Source organism: Phaenicophaeus curvirostris, chromosome 1 (assembly GCF_032191515.1).
Source record: "Phaenicophaeus curvirostris isolate KB17595 chromosome 1, BPBGC_Pcur_1.0, whole genome shotgun sequence".
Classification (NCBI taxonomy): domain Eukaryota; kingdom Metazoa; phylum Chordata; class Aves; order Cuculiformes; family Cuculidae; genus Phaenicophaeus; species Phaenicophaeus curvirostris.
In genome coordinates this window covers 56,844,171-56,857,102 of record NC_091392.1, presented here as the reverse complement: position 1 = coordinate 56,857,102, position 12,932 = coordinate 56,844,171, and the positions used below count along the sequence as shown (strand labels likewise).

General features: G+C 40.1%; 1 long non-coding RNA gene across 2 annotated transcripts in view; it reads left to right on the top strand.

The window, feature by feature from the left end:
* Positions 1-12,470, top strand: part of LOC138721488 (uncharacterized) — a 31,868-nt gene extending 19,398 nt beyond the window's left edge. The window contains exons 5-6 of one of the 2 annotated variants that reach the window (XR_011337560.1): positions 8,802-8,861; positions 11,930-12,470. This is a non-coding gene — a long non-coding RNA (uncharacterized lncRNA). Of the gene's footprint in view, positions 1-7,022; positions 7,460-8,801; positions 8,862-11,929 lie in introns of those variants that run through there. The other variant, XR_011337561.1, reaches the window with a different exon arrangement.
* Positions 12,471-12,932: the final 462 nt, after the last annotated feature.

Here is a 12,932-nt window from a genome sequence, read left to right as displayed (position 1 = left end):
CCATTGAAAGTGCATACCTATTTTTCCACATTTAACAGTCTTGGGAAGATGAGGGAGGTGCTTTATCTGATGATGAAATTGGGATAAACAGCTAATGTTGTTTTCTAAATAGTGAGGTAAGAGTGAATAGAAGTCTAGGAAACATCTATTTAAGGCATCATTGTATCCAGCCATGAATATAATCTTCCCAAAGGAATCACCAAAGCTGAGCAAAATACACTAGGCAGAAGGTTGATTCCGGGCACCGGATGGCTTGGCCCACTGTGAACGTAACAGGTCATTAGAGAAGTCTTTCAGCTACTCAGGTCAGCTGTGGATGCCAGTTTACAGCTCTTGTCCCAACTTACAAGGCAATTAATGGTTTGAGTCTTAGCTACACAAAAGACCAAATCTCTGTGACAGCTGGGGAAATAACAGACTCCAAATATAAAGACTTACTTGTTTGGGAAGAGGAGAGGGTGGATAAAGAAGGGATTGCTATGGAATGGTCTGGCCTTGGAGATTGTGCAAATCCAAATACTGCCACATTTTAGCATGTGCTGTAAATTATTTAAATCCTATATGTGAGGCATTGTTTCAAATTTGTCCTAGATTTATATTTCCCAAAAAGTCCAAGATGAATTTTAGCCTCAAAGATGGCAGTGGTATTGACCCTGAAATTCCTTAGGGATTTTACTTTTTTTTTTTTGTATGTGGAATATCTTAGCACTGACACTCAATGCTGTACTAAGAAATGTAAGATGTAATAAAGTGGAATTCCACCTGAAAGTAAAGGTAAGTCTGCATGCAGAATGGAGGAATATAGGTAGCAGAACGATCATTGTACCAGGATACATGAAGTGATTTCAGATGCTGGTTCACAAGTTTTCTGAACTATGGGTGGAGGCCTTCTAATGCATTTTATTTCATGGAAGATGACCACACAGTGATCTAATTTATACATTGTTTAATTAAAAAAACAATGCGGCTTATCACTAGCATCTAGCCTAGAGAAAATATTCCTATATAGCAGATCAGCTGTTCCAGGTAAACAAAGCACGGCTCATGGGATCCATGGCACTACCTGAAGGAATTTTCAGGACTAAAATGCATGTGGTTATAAAACATATCTAAAATTTAACTGAGTAGGTGGATCAGAAGAAGTTCCTTTACTTTATCTAGACTAATACAAAGGGTAACAAAGGATGGTCTCAGTACAAAAGTCTGTTAAGCCCATGGATATTTCTAAGTTGAGTATAGCAAACTTTCCCACAAAATTAGTTCATAGATTTCATTTATTTGTTAGTTTGTTTATTTATTTTATTTTATTTTTTATAGGAATGGTTGGACTCGATGATCCAGTGGGTCTTTTCCAACCTGGTGATTCTATGATTTATTTAATCATTTATTTACAAGAATTCCATTTATTTTGTCTGTCCTGTAGGGAAGACTACTTCTTAATGCTTGGTCTCAGTATTTAGCTGAGTTTAGCTGCCTTTCCTTCCTGCTCTGTCTCCTGTCTGTCCTTGCAATTTTTGAAGAGACCATATCCGTAGAACCTTAGGTCTGGAAAGACCCCTGCAACTTATGCAGTACAGCATTGGCTTGAGGCTTGTAGTCTGTAGGAAGAATAATGTCTTGGTATATCAGTGGCCATAGTGCATGAGCCTAGGGGCTCAGGTCAGTGCTGGCTTGGGGATCTCTGCTCTGCACCACCTTCCCTAGTCTTGATTGCCATGGTTGTTGAGCCCTTGTCTTTCCTGACTGGTGACTTTAAAAAGGACATTTATGGGCTGTCAAACCCTTTTGAGCTTCCAACATCAGAAAAATCTAGCAGAATCTGTTTGTTCATCTTCTGCATTTGCCAGAAATGTTATTTATATTAATGTGTTTTTTTCGAATGTTATGTTATTGGATGAAATAATCGGTGGAGGTAAAGTTAGAGATACTATAAAAAATTGCAGTTAGTTTTATGTACATTGAAGGCAAATTTAGAGGCTGGTGCTCTACAGACATGCAGTGAAGTTAATTATCTCTTTAATCTCTTACATTAAAACCTAGCAATAAACAGAGGAAAGATGGAATTGATCTGCAAGAACTTGATGAAGATAAACCAAAGACTAGAAAAATCCTGAAATATTATGCATGAATAAGAAAATTGCTAATGATCATTTTAATCAATGAAATTAGAGACAGAAAGGCTGATAGGTCATGTTTTCTGTCCAAGGCCTCTGACAGTTCATTTTCTTATCACCAAGAGAACAGTTCTCAATTTCATGCTTGATTTTGGCTCATCCCTCACTCCCAGCTAACCAACAAAATCTGTCTGAATTCCACAGATCTGATCCTTTTTTTTTTTTTTTCCAGAAAGCTTAACACAAGATTAAGAAGGCATTTACAAGAATGAGTGGTTAAAAATATGAGGGGTTACCATGAAAAAAACAGTCTTCCATATCTCTCCCTATTCTGTTGTGTCTTTGACTGGAACAGCTTTGCATTTGTTCTCTGCCCTGGCCCTTAGCACCAGCTTGCACCTTTGGCAGATTTTAAGAATTTAGGGGGTAGGACTGTGGGCGACTGAGACTCTCATTGAGTTAGCGTTGTACTGTGTCATGACTAGGGCGACTTCCACCAGGCATCCACAAGCTCCCCAGAACATCCCCATGACCTTCGAGAATGATGAATGATGTCACTACAGTTTGGGCACAGGCCACAGAAAGCCCTAGCTGGAGCATCTGCCCTGTATGACATTTTGCTGGGCACTGCACAGCTGACCTGTATCTCCAGACTTTGTAACAAGCCAAAAGAAACAGAAGTGCTTGTCTTGTTCTGCCTCTGTTGATAAAAGACCTTGGCGGTAATGGGATTTGGGTGACACTTGAGGCTAGCACTCAAGTGTGTTTTCCTGCAGGCAGGTAAACTGAGTTTCATTATAGAATCATAGAATCATAGAATAAGCAGGTTGGAAGAGACCCACTGGATCATCGAGTCCAACCATTCCTATCAGTCACTAAACCATTCCCCTTAGCACCTCATCCACCCATGCCTTAAACACCTCCAGGGAAGGGGACTCAACCACGTCCCTGGGCAGCCTGTTCCAGTTCCCAATGACCCTTTCCATGAAAAATTTTTTCCTAATGTCCAGCCTGAACCTCTCCTGGCAGAGCTTGAGGCCATTCCCTCTTGTCCTGTCCCCTGTCACTTGGGAGAAGAGGCCAGCACCCTCCTCTTTACAACCTCCTTTCAGGTAGTTATAGAGAGCAATGAGGTCTCCCCTCAGCCTCCTCTTCTCCAGGCTAAACAACCCCACCTCTCTCAGCCACTCCTCATAAGGCCTGTTCTCCAGCCCCTTCACCAGCTTTGTTGCTCTTCTCTGGACTCGTTCCAGAGCCTCAACATCCTTCTTGTGGTGAGGGGCCCAGAACTGAACACAGGATTCGAGGAGCGGTCTCACCAGTGCCGAGTACAGAGGGAGAATAACCTCCCTGGACCTGCTGGTCACGCCGTTTCTGATCCAAGCCAAGATGCCATTGGCCTTCTTGGCCACCTGGGCACACTGCTGGCTCATGTTCAGTCGGCTGTCAACCAACACCCCCAGGTCCCTCTCCTCCAGGCAGCTTTCTAGCCAGTCTTCTCCTAGTCTATAGCACTGCATAGGGTTGTTGTGCCCCAAGTACAGGACCCAGCATTTGGCCTTGTTAAACCTCATGCCATTGGTCTCTGCCCATCAGTCCAGCCAGTTCAGATCCCTTTGCAGAGCCTCCCTGCCCTCCAGCAGATCAACACTTCCACCCAGCTTAGTGTCTTCCGCAAGCTTTCTAAGGGTGCACTCAATGCCTTCATCCAGGTCATTGATAAAGACATTGAACAGGGCTGGACCCAGCACCGAGCCCTGGGGAACCCCACTTGTCACTGGCCTCCAGCTGGATTTCACACCATTTCCCACCACTCTCTGGGCCCGGCCATCCAACCAGTTTTCCACCCAGGAGAGTGTGCACCTGTCCAGGCCAGAGGCTGACAGTTTCTGAAGCAGAATGCTGTGAGAAACTGTCAAAGGCTTTACTGAAGTCCAGGGTGACCACATCCACAGCCTTCCCCTCATCCAGCAGCCGAGTGACTTTGTCATAGAAGGCGATCAGGTTACTTTGGCAAGACCTGCCTTTTGTGAACCTATGTTGACTGGGCCTGATCACCTGGTTCTCTTGCATGTGCTTCATGATAGCACTCAAGATCACCTGCTCCATGACTTTCCCTGGCACTGAGGTCAGACTGACTGGCACTTAGGCATCATATCAAATGTAAGTAGGTTCACTCCCTTATTAGAGCATCAGGCCCATAATGCTACCTAGCTCAGTTGCTAGAGCCATTTCTGTGTCAAGATAGACTGGCTGTAGAGGGAGAAGACTGTATGTAAGTTGGTGGAGAGGACATGCCTGTCCATGGTAAGAAAAATTGGATATAGATCTATATAACCTGAAAGGTGCAACAAACACTTGAATCCTGCTCTCTGTTCCTACTTTGATCTTAAACAATAAGATTGATATAGCATAGGATAGGTATAAGAAACCTGAGCAATAGGAATAACATTTGACTGTCTTGTGCTGCGAGTCTAAATTAAATGTAATTTTAAGTATATACTCCAAACACTCTATTTACATAGCACGACACTTCTTGAATTTTGAAAGACAAGAATGTTTTCCCAGGGAGACCAGACATATCACCTTCAGAAACTTGATTTACACCAAGGCAGGGTGAGACTATGTACCAAGAAACTGAAGTATCTACAAAGAACAGAAGCAAGGAAAGAGGGAAAATTTTAGGGATAAAGTAGTAAATAAGCATTTTATTTGGCGAGGTTGAGGAGTTACACATAAATATATTAAAAAAATGATACTGAATAATAGTATTGCTTGATTGCTTTTCCTGTTTAGGATTACTAATCTCCCTAGAGACATAGGTCAAAATCTAGGCAGGATTGGCTTTGCACTTCATCCTCAGTTTTCATCTCCAAGGGAATAGATTAGTGCTTAGCAGCACATGCTGCAGCAGGAAACAGTCTCAGTGTGTGCCATTCCTCTGATCAAGAACACTTCCTCACTCAGTACAATTTTATGATCAGTTTAGAGTTTGTTTTTCATGTTCAGCAAAGCTTTCTGTATTATTACGAACAAATGGTGAAGTTGCAGAATTGTATCACTTATGTAATTTAATTTGTGCTTTTTGCATCTTCAAGGAGATATATATATATATCTCCGTGTGTGGGTTTATATATAAAAAAGCAGGCTTTTTCAGACATCTGTCCTTTGATTGTCCTTATGCTCCTTTTCTTCTACCTTCTAGCTGGAGTCTGCAAGTATAAAACAATAAGAACCAATGACTAAAAACACTGTTTAAATTAAGACAGACGATGCCCAGTTTTTACAGAATACTAATTAGACCTGCTTCATCTGACACAGTTGCTAAGGTCATTTTTCACTTGAATTAACATAAAACTAGATGAGTAAATCAGTGGTACATATGTTGTTTAGATTAGTTACCACTTAAGTCTCTCAGCTAGCCAGACATATGGATAAGCTAGGCATGGATTAAGCAGGTCTGAGTTGACATTAAAATCCTGTTCTTGTGATAAATTTTGTAATACAAACAAGTATGCAGCAAATCTAACCAAGACTGCATTCATTTTCAGGGTAATATTGATGCAATTCCCAGACTATTCTGTCTATGACATGAATTAGTTCAAGGCTTCTTAACAGATGACAACAGGAAACAAAATAATCAAGTTTGCTGTTTTTTAATTGCCTCCCTAGGCAGATGTGGAAGAATTCTGTATCTTTTCATGTTCAAAACAGTAATTACCCAAATAACCAGCTGTAGGTTTAGCTTTAGGTGTGTTTTGTCGCTTTAGGTGTGCTTTGGGTGGCAAACGGAAGAACCTGAGTTTTTGATAAAGCTATATAGTTCATCCTCAGAGGCACAATGGATTTGGTTTCATCTTTGGCTCTTTGTTGAGCATCAGAAAATCTTGTCACAGTGGTGACACATCTGTCAGTCTCTGCCCTAGCTTGTGGTAATAGGGGTGAAATAGACCCTGACTGAAGCGAGGAAAGCTTACAACTTGCTTGCTGATGCTTTGCCTGGCTTTTGCTAATGCCTTTAGTTTCACACTTACATGAACTCTAAACTGCAAATATACAGATTCATTATCCCACATAGCTCTGTGTTATTTCAAGGTGACATGGAACTACTGATCTGTGTTTTTAAACTGAAGGGTGGTCAATGACCATACTTTATCCCACATCTTTTACACAACTCTGCAATTGCAGCGCTGAAAGAGAAATGTATCAGTAAAAATGCTGACCACATTCATAAACTAAATGTGGAGTTACAAACAAAGTGTTTATGTTTGCAGTGATGTGAATGTACACATGATTTAAGGAATTTGCTTTTGTGCTGAAAACTCTATAAAATCTACTCTTGGTTTCTAAAACCCAGTTTTATTTTATTCTGCTCCTGCTTTATACTTACATATATTTATGACCTTTATATTTAGCACCAGGATAAAATACATTTGACTTTCTCCTGTCGTCAACATGGGAAAAGAGTTTTCAACACTATGCTGCAAGCAGTTCAGCTTCTTTCCCCTGAGATGGAAGTATCATAGCAATTGACGTTGTCAATTGCTTTTAAAGCAAGCTGTTTATAGATCATTATTCCCAAGACTATATTTGCTTGCTCTCTTGGCAAGTAAGATGATGGAGACAGAACAACTATTAACAAATCTGCCACCATTTTTATTTGGTCTCAGCCCCTTTATTTCTTAGGTATTTTCCTATGGACTGGAGGGCTTGGAAATGACTATCTCATCTGTCATTTAGGGACATGAGCATCACAGAGATTATATAGTGAACCAAGCATCTAAAAATTAGAATCAGACATTTTTCTTTGATTGTTTCTTAGATTTGTTGTTTAACATTTTGAAGGGCTCCATAATGTGACTATTATATTAAATAAAGAAATTTCTTCTTTTGTGTTCCTTACTTTAGGTTAAATAAGGACTTTTGGTTGATGGATGGTTACGAACCAGAGGACATTTAATGAGCACCCCAAGCACTGAGCAGCTTATGCTAAATGAAATAAAGGCACCTTAGCATAAGGCCTCACAGCTTTTGCACCAGAATTAAAGCTAACTTTGCAGAAGAAGCAGCTGCTGTAAATGACACACTGTCTTCAAGGTTTCTCTTTGCAACAATAGAGAGTTGTTCTACCTTATACTCCTCTCATTCCTCACGGGAAGCTTTCCTGGGTAGTCCTTGACTTGTTACTTTGTAGTCTATCAATTTGTAGACTGAAATGCTCACATAGCTATTTCTCATGGGAAAATATAATAATGTTTTGTAACCAATGATTACTTGTTGCTAATGGAGAATTGTCAAATCAGCTTGCAAAACAATGGCTTGATTGAGTTAAGTAAGGTATAAAATGTGTTATGAACTTCAATTAAATGGCTTCACTTGGATCACATTGATCGTTGCGCGTTGTCCCGTTTTTCTTCCGTCATTTAGTGACTGGTAAACATTGAGGCGAGTACATTTTAGAATTAAAGATAAGGAAACCAAACTGTTTAGATTCATGGAACAAAGATTTTGCAGGGAAAACATTGTTCTGTGTGAATATGTGCAGGTATTTTAGACACCAAAAAGGGAGAGGAGTTATTTAAGCTAAAGGACAGCGTCTGTGCTGGGAAAAAAAAAAAAAAAAAAAAAAGTAGATGTGATCTGAAAACAATAAATTTGAATGAAAATGAGAGAGTGGTTTTGAGACATTACAGGAATAAAGCTCTGTGACAACTTCTTGATAGGAGTCACAGTACAAAACTCACAGCTGTTTCAAGGAGCCTTGTATTTTCATGACCAGGTTTATGCAGTGTGTTTGGCTGAAATAGCAGAGGATTGGTCTCATTAACCCAGAAATTCACTTCTGCTGTTGAGTACCAGAGTACTGACATTTCAGTCAGTAATTAAAGTGCCTTTAATTTTTGTGTGTGAGCTGGTGAAAAAGCCTACATATTGTTGCAATTAATTTACTGTTGTTGTCTTTTTAGTTTTGGCTTTCATTATTGAGTGTGTAATAGTTTGACCTTAATGCTATCCTAAAGTAGTTTCTGTGCATATATATTATGCAAATGTATATATGTGCTAATTAATGCCAGACATAACACAATACAGCTGCTCAGTAGAGAAAAATACACTATTCTAAATAGAAGAGTATATTATTAATATATTCCCTGAGTTCAACACCTTTAAATAGGCTTTATTTGTGGACAAAATGCCAGTGGGTTGGTCACTGTTGAGAAGCTGTGCCCCGAGTCATCAGTCTGCTTAAAGTGTTTTTCCTGGTTTTGTTACCATAGAAACATTCAATAATTTTTTCCCCCAATTGTACTCTTTCAGAGGAATTTTAGAAAACTCCCAGGGATCAAAACAAAACAATAGCTAGGGAAAACACAGCTGAAGCACTATAGGGGAAACTCCAGACAACAGATGCTAATTTGTAAGCATGTAGAGCTCAGGTTTTGTTATCAGGAGGAAGTGGTGTTTCTGTAGCTGCTGTTTGGTTTCTCTTCCAGTAAATCTGTACCATTTTAACAGAAAGGAATATATGGCTCAAAAATGTGTAAGATAAATGTATAGTTACTTCATGAAAGTCTCATTTATTTAACAGAAATCATATTACAGTAATGGAAAAATAATGGCAAGAAAGCATTTGAGAAAAATTGTTAGTGAATATTTATCTGAAATATCTTTTCCAATTCTTTTTTTCAGATTAAGAGAATTCTACAATTTTCTTTCCCCTTCTGAATTTTATGTGGGGTGCAGAAAAAAGTAGGTATATTAATTTACACTGCATGTTCATTTTGCTACCAACCACTAAAGCTGAGTTGGGGGATACATTTATTATTACCCTAGCAGAGGCTGGGAACAGGAAATAAATGCCTGCTGTCAAGGAAGGAATGGTTCAAAGCCCTGCAAGGTCAACAGGCGATTTTCCATTTACTGCAGTGGGTTTAGCTCAGTCTGTTTATCTCTGGTAATTCATTACGGTTTCAAGTGAGGTAAAGGGGCTACAGAATCAAATCTATGTATGTGTGACTATAGAAGGCCAGTCTGCAGTGTTTTTAATACTAATGCAAGAAGCAGCTGAGTGCTTATCTTATCAAAACGTGTGACTGAAGGCTGGCAGCAGACATCAGAGAATGAAGTATCACCGAGGAGGAGGGATTTTAACACAGTAATAAAGCCAAACAAATAAGCTGTATAATCAAATCAGAACTGTAAATTGTTAAGGAAAATGGGGTTCTTGCAGTAAATTCTGTCTTTGATTTATAATCTCAATTGCTCCAGTTGCAAAATACTGAGTTATATTACTATATCTGTTGGGGAAAATTATTTCACATTATATGATTCTCTACCTATTGAAACTATAAGGCTGATTAAAATAACATCTGGGATGGGAGAATAAAAACCTATGATGTATCTTATTCTTCAAATCTGCATTATTTGATAGCACTCATAAGTATACTGTAAGCACTGCTTGTTTTATTTATTTCACTCACTTTTCATACTTAAAAAAATATTAACTTTGTTTATGACCTAGAATGCCTCTTCCATTGCTTATCTCTATAAAAGAGTATTGTTTACTTAAAAGATACCTTCTGTGCTAAAAATAATTTCTTTTACTAATAAAAGAAATTTCTACTTCTCAAAGCAAATCTACTGTTAACCAACTTATTCTGGAGAAAAATGGCTTTAATCTCAGAGACTGCATTAAACTTAGGAAGGAGCCAAATCAATAAAGGTGAAGGTCACAGAAACAGATTATTGGAACCAACAACAGTCTGTCTACTGTACAATAGGGTTATAAAATAAGATGAAACAAAAGGCTATCAGAATACATTAAGAATGAACGTTATGAATAGGTTCCTCTTCAGGATGCTGAATGGTCAAATCTGTCTTGTGCCGGTGTTTTCCTCCTTTTCTGACTCCTTTCCCCCAGCTCCTTTCTCCCTACTCTTTTCCTCTTGTTTCCTGCTACGTTATAAACTAAATTACTCAGTGGAAAGACCAGTGAGCCCTGATTAACTAATGTGTCAGGTTTTCAATTTCCATTAATACCTTATGCTGACATGTATGTGATGTGAAATTAATATTGCTCTCAAATAGGTGAGAATTGGACCACTTTGTTATCCATGTAGCTGGCTTCTATCTCTCTACACACATGTAATACCAACTCCCACACAGAATTTTAAGCTGATTTTTTGGAGTGGGAGCCAGGGCAGAGTTTGGGGGATGGGTCTGTAAATAAGAGAAGTGAATAGCAGCTAATATGACTGAAAACTTGATTTAGATCCTGGGGCTTAACAACAGTTAGGGTTAATGGCTTGAGGTGATTAACTGTTTCCAACCAGTCATTAATCTGCAGGAGGCGTCTCTAGTCTTTTTCATTATTGGTAAGAAATGACACACTAGCATTTTGCTTGAACTTTGTTCTTTTGTTGTTGACAAATGAGTCTGAAAACAAATGTGGTGGAATCAAAATCCACAGCATGATATCACTTTCCCAATACTCATATCAAGGGCTGCCCCAGAGCTGTGATGGAGCTCCAGCCTGAGCATACTAGCAAAAATTTAGCTCCTAATTCTGCACATCAGTGAGTGTCCCTTCCCTTCCCTTCCCTTCCCTTCCCTTCCCTTCCCTTCCCTTCCCTTCCCTTCCCTTCCCTTCCCTTCCCTTCCCTTCCCTTCCCTTCCCTTCCCTTCCCTTCCCTTCCCTTCCCTTCCCTTCCCTTCCCTTCCCTTCCCTTCCCTTCCCTTCCCTTCCCTTCCCTTCCCTTCCCTTCCCTTCCCTTCCCTTCCCTTCCCTTCCCTTCCCTTCCCTTCCCTTCCCTTCCCTTCCCTTCCCTTCCCTTCCCTTCCCTTCCCTTCCCTTCCCTTCCCTTCCCTTCCCTTCCCTTCCCTTCCCTTCCCTTCCCTTCCCTTCCCTTCCCTTCCCTTCCCTTCCCTTCCCTTCCCTTCCCTTCCCTTCCCTTCCCTTCCCTTCCCTTCCCTTCCCTTCCCTTCCCTTCCCTTCCCTTCCCTTCCCTTCCCTTTTTCCCCCTCAGTGTACTGAATACTTAATAATTTTCAGCACTACTGACAATTGGGACATTCACTTAACTAAATGTAGATTATAATTATTATCCTTGTATTTTAAAACCAGGGATATTAATTTTTACCAGTGCTAAATTCAGAGTAGTGCAGTTCCCTTTGCCTGCTCCAAGCACGTTTCACCTGTCAGCTGGCTACACTGAAGGGAATTTATAGGAGCTGACTGTAACGGTTTTGATCCTGGTCCCCTGCACTAGCCTAAACCAAGTGAAAATCTTTACAATCCACTTCAGCAGGGATGACAAGAGTAGTGCTGGAAATTTTACTGTAGCAGACCCAAAGCTGTTGATAAGAATGCACAAAAATTATTAAGCTAAAGCTGGAGAAGGCATCAATCATTTTGAAAGGAGACTGTTTGATTCTTTCAACAAAGTCCAGTCTGACCTGACACCAGCCTGACAACATCCTGTTATGCTAAATAGCCCACCCCTGTCTCATTCTGCTGCATTGCCTAACATGGCCAGTGGCAAAAAAAAAAAAAAAGGAACAGCAGTGCTAATGTGTAATGTGAGGGAAGGGAAACAATAGAAAAGGTTAAAGGTTTAAAAATACAGAAAGAAAATATCTTTTAAATATTGATTTAAACTAGTATTACTGTTGCAGGCCTGTTAGTCACCTCAACAGAGGCATGTGAACAGCGACTAGCACATACAATTACACTTTGAGATAAAATATGTAAGAAAAGCCTAGCATCATCTTTTATCTGAAATACTAAATCTGCCCTTCCTCTCTCTTTTATATCACAGCTGCCTGAGGAGAGGAGCAGAGGAGGACTGCTCCTATTCACAACCAAAAGAGGAGGAATTCCAAGGAAACCTCAGTGCAGAGGAAGCTTTGGCGATAACAGTACACGTCATGGACAAAGAACAGTAGCTGTTGAGAGATTACACTGACTCTAGAATTAAATTAGACTTGGGACAAAATGTACCTGTCTTTTCTGTTGAACTCAAAGCCAGCATGCTATTGAAAATCAGGATAGAGTCCTTGCTGCGCTCTGCGCTGCCCCTGTAGCTCTAGTGACCTATTTATTTAAATGACTGAACTTTGTGGACACACAGTAGACTGCTTCCTGTTAGTTGAGAGCTTTATAAAATTACAACATTAGCACTTACTGAGACACACATTGAATTACTCATATGATGAACCTGACAGGACAGAATGATGTTCCATTTCAGATGCATGCTTCACAAAATGACTGAGTGTTTACAGCAAATCCTGAAAGGAGGAAGGAAACCTTTTAAATGTCTTGTTTAGACCTGATCTGCCTTTTGTTATGGTTAAAGATTATAGTGTTCTGTCCTAATGCAGAAAATGTCGCAGAGGATATGGATAAAGGACTGTTTACATCAGTTCTCAACCAGGCACAAGTGGTTCAGATTCACTGATTTGGTCTGGGTGAAGTGCTGCTGTGGATAGAAAGCCTCATCACATCACCAATCCTCTTTCTGTAAGGGTGGAGACTGGCTGTGCCCAGAAGGTGTTTCTCCATAGCTTCTCTAGCAGATTTTTCAGGAGCACTTCCATACTGACTGTCCATGTTGACCACATAAGCACCAAACATCTGGGTGGAAAGGAATTTCTGAGCTTTTCTAGGCCATATAATAATGGATGTTCCTACATTGCTGGTCCGTCTCTCTCTCTCTGCATGTCATGAGAGGTGAAGATAAAATTCCTTGTACCAGACATCCTGAAGCACTAGGATGACCATGGCACACGTGCACATGGCAACATGGACACATTCCTGGTGGC